This window comes from Populus alba, chromosome 17 (assembly GCF_005239225.2).
Source record: "Populus alba chromosome 17, ASM523922v2, whole genome shotgun sequence".
NCBI classification, from domain to species: domain Eukaryota; kingdom Viridiplantae; phylum Streptophyta; class Magnoliopsida; order Malpighiales; family Salicaceae; genus Populus; species Populus alba.
Genome location: NC_133300.1, coordinates 11,687,323 through 11,698,648, shown reverse-complemented (window position 1 = coordinate 11,698,648; position 11,326 = coordinate 11,687,323).

Here is an 11,326-nt window from a genome sequence, read left to right as displayed (position 1 = left end):
AAGAGACAGATGCATCTGTCTCTTTCTTTTCATATATATATATATTGCATAAATAAATTTATGACGTGAATGATAATGCAAATTTACAGAAATAAATACAAAAATTTAAACAGAATTTAAATAAAATATATTTTGAAAGTGAAATTTTAAAAGAACATTATTGAAAATTTATATTAAATTTAATATGAAAAATAATGGTAGTAAAGTTTAGATCCAAGGAATATGAATCTCTTTATATGATAAATAATAATACATAAAGTTATAGGAAAATTTGAGTATGCTACAAGAGAATAAGTATTTGATATCTTCTATTGAAAAAACTCTTTTATATAGTCCTGGTTTTAAGTCGGGATAAGTCTTTCTTATACAGAGAAGAATAAGGAGAACAAGGTTGTAATCTTTGAAATTTTTTTTGTAAAGTAAATGATTTGTTTTTTAAAAAGTTGAAAAAGTTGTTTGTTAATTATCACATAAAATTATTTGTTATTTATGCAAGTAGAGGACCACTTAAGAGAGTGAATATGATGGTTTGAACATGATGGTTTGAAGGATATAGACTAAGATGTAAAATAAGCCAAAATATTTTTAGGCCTTTTAAAATAATGTTTTTAACAAAAATAATGGTTGCTTAAGATTTTTATATAGGAGTTACTATAGGAGGGAGGATACCATAACAATCTTCATTGTCATCTGTTAGGCCAATTATAAAACCTAGGGATGATGAGGATGGAGAGGAATCATTATCTTTAATGCTTTGTAAGAGTTACTTCATGATTTGAAAATGTTATTTTTTAGATTGTGTTGAAGTAAGAAGAGTAGAAGCATGACATCGATGCGTTAGGAATTTGGACTAAGGATTTGAGTCTATAATCTTAGCATTTTAATGTTCTTGTAACCATTCCATGACAGTACGTTTGAGACTTATGGTTTATGCTACAAAAAAGTCCCACCATTTTACCTCATATCTCTTAACAAGGATGGGATACCCATGTTAGGTATTGTAGTCAAAATACCAAAAGCAAACCCAAAGGACAAAGAATTTGGAACAAAAAAAAAAAAAAGAGAATTGGTAGGATTTTTTTTTTTCTTAGTTTTTTAGGGTTTAAAATTTTGTTTGAAGTAAATGTAACTGTTTTCAACTAAAAGGTGAGATTTTATTACTTTATAAGTACAACCAAAGTAATCCTACCATTAAAGAAACCAATTAGATATATTTGAAATCTTGATTAAATTATTAAAGTAAAATAGTTGTGAGTGGCTACCCTTGGAATTTTGAAAGAAAAGGGTGTTGATAATCCCAATAAAAATAAGTGTAGGCAATGGAATTACCAAGTTTAACTTGGTAACTAATTGGAAATTGGATTGCTTGGTGAGAGGTTGTTTCCAATTAGAAGGATGATGTTTTGAATGATGCATATAGAGTAGGTATATTAAGAATGATTTTGTTGCAATTTAAAATGTTTGAATCTAGCAGAACCTGTTATTTCAAATATTGTCATATAGTAAAACTGGGGTTTGGATAAATAATAAGGTTTGAAGTACCAATTTGGAGAGCAGATTTTTGTAGGTGCAATGAAAGGGTAAGAATGGAAAAGATCCATTTTAATAGTTAAAACATTTTGAAAATTTGGTTTTTCAATGGTATCACCTTTTTTTTTTGGAAGCTTTTGAGATAATTTAATGAAGAATTTAAATTAAAAGAAAGTAGAGGTTTTGATGAGGAAGAACCTGCTTCTTTTTTGGAAATTAGTTTAAGAGATTTACATGTCTAAGAAGACTTTTCTTCCTATGAGAACTTATGGCTAAGAGGCTATAAGTTCCTTATTTATAAGAGGCCATAGTTTGTAAGAGGCCAAAAGCAATTCTGGTGAATTGAATATGGATTCTACCCAAATTTATACTATAAAAAGCATTATACTTCCTTATTTTCAACTACCACTTCATACCAGGATTTAATTGGTGTTGCAGAAAAAATAGCTAAAAAAAGAAGTTCTATAGGGTTTTAGGATTTTAAAGATTCGGACTTTGTTTGTGGAGCTTGCTTTTGTCTCTAGATTTGGATTTGGGAGGCATCGAGATCTATGTTGGAGGAATTCTCTAGTTAGGAAATCAAAAATGGAATTTGTATCTCCTTTTATATATATAATATCAAGATAAAAAATAGTTAATATAACTTGTTATCAGGCAAAAATCTATTTTAAAGCAATATTTTGAACATCTTTTTTACAAAACTTCTTTAATATATTTGTAATCAATACGTAAAAGGAATTTTTGGTTTAATAGATAACTTTAAAATTTTGTAATGCATAACACAATGAAAATAATCTTTTTTATATATAGTAGAATAATGTTTTTTGATAATCATTTCAATGTATTGATGTAAATTAAAGAATTTGTGCTTTGTAATTTTGTACTTGTTTAAGAATGCCTATGTATCCTAACTCAAAAGCATTTTTCTCAACAATTTTAGGAGCTAAGGGATTGGTAATATGTAAGCAAGGAATTTCTTGGAATTGTTTTTTAATCTGTCGAACAATTCTAGTATGTTCATTAGACCATGGAACAAGATTCTTTCTCAACCTATCATGTAAGGGTTTTGCTATTCTACTCACATTAGAGTAAAAATTTAGAGCATAATTAAGACTTTCTAAAAACCTTTGTAGTTGGGGTTTTTCTAGAATTTTATCAGGGAATTCAGTTGCAAATGTCAGGGATCTCTTAATAAGTGTAATGGTTCCTTTGGAAATATAATGATCAATAAAATGAATACGAGTTTGGAAAAGAGAAATCTTTGTTTTTAATACAACTATACCATTTTTCTTTGCGACATAGAAAAATATATGTAAATATTTGAAATGTTGTTTTATTAAATTTGAAAAGATAAGAACATCATCAATGTAAATTATGCACGAAAAATATCATTCATGATTCTTTAAAATTCAGAGGGAGCATTTTTAGTCTAAATTCCATGACATTCCACTCATACTGATTAAATGGAATTGTAAAAGCAGTTTTGTAATGATCTTTTGGATGAATTTGAATTCGCCAAAATCTTGACTTCATATCAAACTTTGAGAATATGAATGCAAAATATAATTTTTGTTACAAATCTTTTTTTGTTTGCAATCAGGTATCTAATCCATTTCAAAATTTTGTCAGGTATCTAATCCATTTCAAAATTTTGTTCAAATGTTTATAATTTATAACGAGTTTTGGAGTGCCTCATTTAATCTTGAAATTTTTGTTCACATAAAAAGCTACACACGACTAAGGTAATCAAGACTTTTGTATAAAATCTTTAGACTCTTTTTTATTTCAAATCGACAATGTTGTTTTAATTTAACATTCATTTGAATAGGTCTTACTTTTGTAGGAATTTATTTTTTCATTAAAACTATCATCATAAGAAATATCAACAACATGGTATTTTCTCTTCTAAAAACCATTTGGTAAATCAGAACAAATCCTTTTTTCTATCTTATTTTGAAATTCTGAAATTTTTGTAAAATAGAATTTTATAACTGCTGCTTAATTTTTTTGTAAAAAGACATCTTGTCTAAGATGCATGAGATGAGTTTGCTTTCCTTGAATCAGTACATTGACGTGATGAGTATGAATAAAACATGCTTTGATCATATTTAAATTCCTAGTCTTTGGCTTTTCCAAGAAAGAAAAAACAAGTTTTAAACCATTGAGTTTTAAAATAATACTTTTATGATCAGTTTTATAATGAGTAATCATGTCAATAAAAGAAGTGCTAAGAATAACAATATGATTAATATCATTAGTAAAACAAAGAATTTTTTAGGATAAAGCCCATTATTAAAAACTGATGCTTGAGTTTTGTATTTGATGACTAATATTTACTACAAAAAGTTTTTCAAAAGTGTCTTGTAAAAATTATTTTAAAATTATTACTTCTTTAATACAATTCAAATATGCACCTGTATCAAATAAGACAGTTTCTTTTATAAAATCATTTGAAAGAATTAATGTGATTTTTATGATATAATTTTTTGAAGTAATTTAAGTTAAAATATGTACAAAATATTCAGGAACATCCTTAATATTTGATAATGTATTATCTAATGCTTGATTTTCTAGGGTTTGATCTTCTAATTCTAGTTCAAAATCATATTGGCTTTCTATCTTTGTGAGAAGGTGTTGTAAAATAACAAAGTTTTTTTGTTAGCTTGTTTGAGGTTTAATAGTTCAATCATGAGGGTTTTGATTTCAAGTTGTAGATATAGGATAGTAACAACAATTTTAAATTTCTCTTTTTTTGTTAAGAATTCTAGTAAAGTCATATATATTTTTACTAGTTGATGATAAAAGTGATTATCTCTTAATAGACTGTGGTGTCTTTAACTTGTCAAAGAAACTCATACGTTTATCTACGTAGGTTTTTTGTAATTAAGGATCATCAAGTCTTTCGATAACTTCAAGAATGAATTCTTGATCTTAGGCTAAGACATTTATTTGTTTTGAAATGGTAGGGTTTTATGTATCTGAGCCAGAGTTGAATTTTGCTAATTCATCAATTTGGAAGGGTTCTTTAGAAATGTCTGATGGGCTAGATTCAATCTTAGATGCTTCAAAAAGATTTTTGATATGATGAATGACTTCTTCTTCTAATTATAGTTCATGTAATTTTGTATTGATTTGACAAAATCTAAAGGTATGACCTTTTTAGCCACATTTATAATAGGAAATGTTTTGGGGTCAAATTTAGGCTGAGGATTTCATTTTGATTGAAAAGGTTTTGTGGGGTTTTAGTGATTTTTTTGTAGTAAGGCTCAGTTTTGGTATAAAAATATTTTCTATATTTATAGGTTATTTTTTTTATGAGGTGGCTTATTTGGTTTTAAGGTGATGGGTTTGAAGCATGAATCATTACAGGTTAGCTTTGATAGGGATAGATCAAAATATTGATGAAAATTACCTAGTTCATGTCTAGTTCTTCTCATCTCCCACTTAAGGTGTTTTTAAAGTTTGAGGTCTTGATAAATCTTAAGACCTTCTTTTAAGGTAAAATTGACAAGTTTGTCGTATGTTAATTGGTCATAAGAGATTATTTTGGAGATAAAAGTGTCTTTAATTTTGTTCCTGACTCTTTCTTCAAAAAAGGTTTGCTAACTAACAAGGAATTTTTCTTTATAGAAAGGTTGGTTTGAATCTTCTCGGACCATGACATGAGTAAGGAAAGTGTTTTTGTACCATTACAAGTCACTAAGGTTTTTGCATCTAAGTTATTAGAAAGAAGTTCAACATTTTTGTTCTTAAGATGAGAAGGATCTCCTATAAAATGTAGAGAAATTCTTAAAATAAAAGTTGAGACTGTATCTTGTATAGTGTTTCCATTATAGTCAAGGATAAATATTTGATCTTCAGTCATTTGGACGGAGTTAAGGATCTCAACATGTTGGGTTTTAGTGAGATGATAATCCCACCATTCTTTTAACTAGCTAGAAAAACTGGCCATAAAAAGTCCAACTATAGCTTTGCTTGAGGTTCTAATTTGGGTTTTATAGATATTGGCAACCATGATCATTTGTTATAAGGCATTTAGGATATTGCATTTGGACATTCCATCTATGTTCTATTCATAAAGGAGAGAAGCATTAAATTTGTGTTGGTTTATAATGGTTAGTTCATAATAGATGACTATATCAAGAGAAATGGATGTTTTAGGAGTAGAATTCCTTCAAACAAGCTTATTAATACCATAGGAAAATTAATAAGCTTGGTATTAGTCTTTTGAATTTATTTCTCTATTCTGGTAAGTTATTTTCCTATAGTATTAAGGTTGGTATTAGTAAAGTTATTTTGCTGGATAATATGTTTGGTATTTGTTGTGATATATTTATTTAGGTTTTTATAAGAAGCAACATCTACAGTCTGACTATTATGAGGAATTTTTAAGGTTTCTTAAAGGTAGATATTCAGACTCAATAGAAATACCACTTACAAGTTTTCAAATAAGGGTTTTACTTCTATATGTTATAGGACATACATGTTTGGTAAATGGATATGCGATATGGTGTTTAGATGTATAAAATGATTCAAACCAATCAAAGAACAAGATGTTAACTTTATACAGAACAACACAATTATAAAAATATTTTTGTATTTAATGTCTTTCTTTCATGAAGTTTTTAAAGAACTAAGATCTCTTTTCAGGGTCATGATTACTATCAAATCATCAAAAAAAATATTTTTTTACAATAAAATCTGTTTCAATAACATTTAGCTCATTCTGGATGTTTTCGGTTACGAGTGAGAATGTTAGAAAAGTTGATAGAGAAAGTTGATATGTGTTTGTATATAGTGATTTAGGTATATTTATGGTATAATCAATATTTTAAAAACTAATGCTAGGAATATTAGAGGTTGATCATCTAGATGAGTTTATATGGTAGGGTAAATTTATAACTATAGGAATTTTAGAAATTCTTCTAAAATTTATTGTACTAGATGTAGAAGATTCATCTAAGAATTTAAAACTGGTTAAATTTATATGGAAGGATAATTTAATTTTACCATCATTGTGCTAGGTTATTTGTTTGAGTTGTATATTTGGTTGTGGTGGTTGTAAAGGTTTAGGTTGAGTGGCACCTTTAAAGATTTAGTCTTCTGGTAGAGTAACATCTTTTCATTATATAGATTTAGGTACTACTGTATTTGATCTGGAAAGATCTATTTAGAGAAGTAAGGTTTCTCCTTTTTAAGATTAAAATTTATGTTTACTGGTAAAAGTAGAAAGCATGGCTTTGTAATAGATCTTAAAGATTAAGGCTACAAGAATTGATTCTTCAAGCATATTGTAATTATAAGTTTTTATTTGTAAGATTATACTTTGTAGGACATTTTTGTCTTTGAGAGATATGGTTAGGTTTTGGATAACAATAAAACATTTATAGGGTCACTATATAAACTGAACTCAATGGAACTGAGCAATGAATCTTGAAAGTTTTGGAATCTAGCATCTCTTAGGACAACTAGGATGGAAGTATTTAGATCTTTTTTTGTAAGAGGTTTTATTCCTACTTGTACAAGGGTAATATGGATATATTTGTAGTTTATGTTTGTGTGTTTTTATAAGGATTTTTTTTGAAAAGATTTTGATAGTTTCAAAAGGCTTTGCAAGCTAAATATCTTGTTCTTCATTTTTTATTGTAAAATCAGTTTTGAAAAGATTGAAAGAAGAAGTTTGATAAATTTGATTCTTTTGAAACTTTTAAAATTTTCAATCATTAATGTTTTTTTTTTTTTTTGTAAAATCTTCAATTTTTTTTTCATCGTTTATAACTCTTTTGTTTTTAGAAGAATCAAATGTAGAAAAAGCTAAAATAAAAGTTGTTCTACAAAAACATAATCCATCATTTAAAAAGATAAATAAGAAAACAGACTATAAGTTATATAGATTTAATGCCTTATCATCAATTATAAACGGGACTTACACCAATAAGTAGCATTCATATATATTTCTAAGGTTCTCTCTTCTGACCAAGTTTCTGAGATTTTGTATAAACAATACTACCCAAATTCTATTAGACTTTAATACATATAAACATGACTCACTGTTATAATTTTTCTTTTTTAATGTGTGTTCGGTATAATGATATTTTTAAAAAGTATTTTTTACTTGAAAATATATTAAAATAATTTGTATATAATTTATTTTTTATATATGAACATCGAAACCTTTAGAAAACATTTAAAAAAAATCAATTTAATATTTTTCAAGTCAAAAGTATTTTTGAAATGTAACCTAATGCAAAAATAAATGGTGGTCGATCTTGAATTTTATTTTATTTTCTACTTGTGTCTTCTTCTTCTTTATAAAAGTTGATTTATGAAATAACTCATGAGACATCACTAGTTATCCACTAAATATTCTAAATTGATTTTATTAACTGTATTACTTCACTACACATCTAAATATCTTCTTTTTTTCTAATCTTATATTTGTAATTGGAACTAGTCTTCTAATTCATGCTACACTACAAGTAAGATTATATATTAATTTTTAGAAAAGGTATCAATTGTAAGAAAAAGCTATCAATTGTGTGAATGTGTATTTGGGTATTTAAACTTGTTTTATTGAGAATTGAAAAGATGGTGTGTTATATTTAACAAAAATAAAGGGAAAATTACACTTAGCATGATTTAGTCTAATCAATTTTTTCACTCTACTTCTATTCTTTTGAAATTTACAATTTATATCATTGATGAAAATAAATTTTCAATTTGAACAAAAAGACCAAACTACCCATATATTATCATATATTATTAGAAACAGTTTCTCTATCACATTATCACTCCTCTAACTAAACTTACATCTTTTTTTTTTATCTATTTTCTTTATGTTTAGCTCATTCAAACCCTAAAATAGTTACCTATCAAATAAAAACTAATAGTGGTAAAGGGGCTGCTTTGTTGGCTAAGTATTTCAACGAGATTAGGGTGATTAAGGAATCAATATATGAATCCCATTTTTATGGAGATGATATTTTATTTTACTGGATGGAGTTTTATTTTAGATATTATTTTTTTGGGATAAGGGTAGAGATCTCCAACTATACAATATGTTTGGAACTTTCTGAATTAAATTCAATTAAAAAGTTTCAATGAAATCTCATGTTTGGAATATTTTTTAATGTTAAGAATTGAACTTCAAATGGAATTCAATCTCTAAAAATAATATAAAGATAAATCAAAGGTCAACCCTCTTTGATTTATAATTTCAAAGAGGAAGAAATTAATGTTAAAATTAACTTTCCCAAAATATTCATCTATCTTTTTCTTTAGAAACCTTTGAAGAAATAAAATGAAAGTAACGAGGGTAATATATGAAACAAAACTTATCTCATCCAAACATGTAAATTCAATTTATTTATTAATTGAATTCAAATCAAATACTATAACTGAAAATTAATTATAGTAGAGAATTGGTTTCAAATTACATGATAAAGTGACATAGGATTTTAGAATCTTGAAATATAAGGATCCAATTTATAAAGTTAAATGGAGTTCTTGTTTTTTCCATTGTGTTAATTTGTTATTTACAACTCATCATAAGATATTTTGAAGATTGAAAATTGTAACATTATTATCTCAATTTGACTATCAAAGACCCACACATTTTTTTATACAAGCACGATGCAAAAATGATAGTGCATTCTTAGGCTGGCTACGCAATTTGTTATATTTTTTCATTTTATCAATGATCAAGTATGGCCATTTATTTTTTGGAATTCTTTTTCTTTTTACTTTTTTACATAAATATAACTAAATGCTCTGTATAAGGATTTCTTGCTCAGAATTAGGTGGGACCAATTTTTCACAACATACTATATCTTAGTTGATTCCTTGCCCTATTTATTAGTTTTATGATGCATGTGGAAGGAAGAGAGGTCGGGGCTACTGGATCTTAGTTTTGATGTATGTTTTCATTATGGATTTTCGCACTATTTTGTTTCTAGCGGACATAATACAAGAATTTCAAGTTGTTCATAAAGATGGAATGTTGGCAATGGAAAAGGGATTATTATTTGTGATAGGAACATCAAAGTTGAGTTGTTTTGTGATAGAACATCAAAATTTGAAATTCTAAACTCAACTCATACAATTATTTTATTAGAGATCCGAGTTTAATATAAGGGCTTAGTAAAGGGTGGTAGCTAGGGTTTTTTAAAAAAATTTAATGGCAAGGTTGTAATATTTAATATAAAGGCTTTGTAATAATTAAATAAAATATAATGATAATTTTATAAATAATTCGGTTTTTGTGTTGACTTTTTCAATACGCGTCAATTAGGATGTAAAGTGTTATCAATTTATAAATCCTAGGATGTAACTTGTAATTTCTAAAAGAATGGCGGCAATGTGAAAGAATAACTATATTACATGACGCTATATTTAATTTTCCCAATAAAATTAAAAACAATTATGAACTAATAAATTGAAAAGCCTTCTAGTAAAATCAACAAAATAGATGTACATGCAAATATCTTACTCCATGTATCATTTTTATTTTATATATTTTCATGTATTTTACCTTAGAAGTTATTTTATATATTTATGAAATCTGAGATCTAATAGCTTTTCGATCTTTTACTTTTATTTAGTATAATAAAGTAACTACATTACTCATGTACAGGGGTAAATTTATATTTTTATCATGGTTTTTGAGTTATAGGCAATTCGAATGATAGATAACTCAATTTAAATGGTGTGTATGGTGAGATTCACAACAATTAGATTTTTTTCTTCTCTCCTTTTTTTTCTCTCTTTTCCTCAGGATTTGTGTTGGTCTAGTTAAAATTAAATTATATCTTCTAGTTTGTATTTATGTCAGTATTGATCCTTATTCTTTTAATTTTTATTTGTGTTAATTTAGTTTTTTTTTTAAGATTATTTGTTTTTCAATTTCATTCATGAGCATTTACGTCATTTATTTATTTTTATCTAATTTGATCATCATTCTTTTAATTACTATTTCTCTTATTCTTTTCTTGATTTATTTTTTATTTAATTTTCTCCCTTAACATTTTATTTCAATTAATTTTTTTTATCCAACTTTGATCATTATTCTTTTAATTGATGTATTTTTATATCATTTTCTTTATTTATTTTTCTTTTATTTTAGTCCCCAATTATGTTCCTTTATTTAGTTTTTATACCAAATTTTATCCTTAATATTTTGAATGATATTTGTTTTTTTTTATGATTGAGAATTGTTCATTGGGATTTTTTCATGTGTTCCTTCTATATGGTAATTATAGTCTCATGACTCAGGTCACTAGTTTTAAATATTAACTTTGTTTAAGTTTAGTCTTTATTTAAGTCTAGTCTTTATTTAAGTACTTTCTTAAATTTGATTTGTTTTTTTCATTTTCATCATTGGAAATTGAATTAGTGGGCCTTAAACTTTGTGATTTGTTTTGTTTTATTTTATGTTCAAGATTATCTTGATCTCGTGTTAATCAAATTAACTCGAATTAACTTAAATTATCATCGCCAAAACATTCTTTTTTTATATTAGAAAAAATTTAACGTAATCTGTATTAAAATGCAAGCCATAATTTTAGTTAATTATTATTCCAAAAAATAGTTTAAATAATAAAAGATAGTGTATTAATTAAAATCTAAATAAAAATCAATAAAAAGAAAATTGAAAAGAAAATCAAGTGTTGCTAGACATGGTAGGCCAGCATACCTAGCTAAGAATGAAAAATTTAGGCCACGTGCCTAGTTTGTTGTTTTTTAAAAAGTAAACATGTTATTTGCTCCATATATTTTCAAAACGGATGACATGTTATAA